We start from the raw sequence: 625 nt of genomic DNA on the forward strand, positions 1-625 counted from the left end.
TTTTCAGACCCCACAAGGAGCTAATAAAGTGTAAGTTGCCAATGATTTTATTGGATGTTGATGTGGTAGTAGCAATTAAACCTTTCTTCCTTAAATAAAGAGGAGAACTTAAAAGCGTCAAGTAAATTTCACTCAAAAAGTATGAAAATGTAATCTAACTTGAGATCCTAAATTTATCTTTGTTCTACTTTATGCACATATTTTTCTAAAAGTAGGTATTTCAATTGAGGGGGCTCACCACTGAAAATTTTCATTTTATTTTTACCTTCCAGATTGAAATTGAAACATTTTGAAAAGTTCATTGACACTACAGAAGCCTTGGCAGCAACCACAGCTGCAGTTGAAGGGAAATTGTGCAAAAAATTGAAGAAGGTAAGCATTTTCAAGTAATTTTCAGGCAGTGCAATTTCATTCAATGAATCAAGGTGACAAAATGTGAAAAGGATGAAAATGACTGAAGTTAGGACTTAAAATACTTTGCAGTTGGCAGTATGAAGTTATTTACTGTTAGGTAAAGTCATTTGATTTAACCCTTTTAGTGGGTGGTCCAACGTCACAATTTTGGCCAAAAGCTGCATTTATTCAGGAAAGCACCAAATTTGGTATGGACCTTCATTGGGAAAAT

The 625-nt window shown here is 33.8% G+C and overlaps 1 long non-coding RNA gene across 1 annotated transcript; it reads left to right on the forward strand.

The window, feature by feature from the left end:
• Positions 1-363, forward strand: LOC113473473. The gene is made up of 2 exons (XR_003395435.1): positions 1-30; positions 273-363. It is a non-coding gene; the product is annotated as an uncharacterized LOC113473473 (long non-coding RNA).
• Positions 364-625: the final 262 nt, after the last annotated feature.

Source organism: Diaphorina citri, unplaced genomic scaffold, assembly GCF_000475195.1.
Source record: "Diaphorina citri unplaced genomic scaffold, Diaci psyllid genome assembly version 1.1 scaffold34178, whole genome shotgun sequence".
NCBI classification, from domain to species: domain Eukaryota; kingdom Metazoa; phylum Arthropoda; class Insecta; order Hemiptera; family Psyllidae; genus Diaphorina; species Diaphorina citri.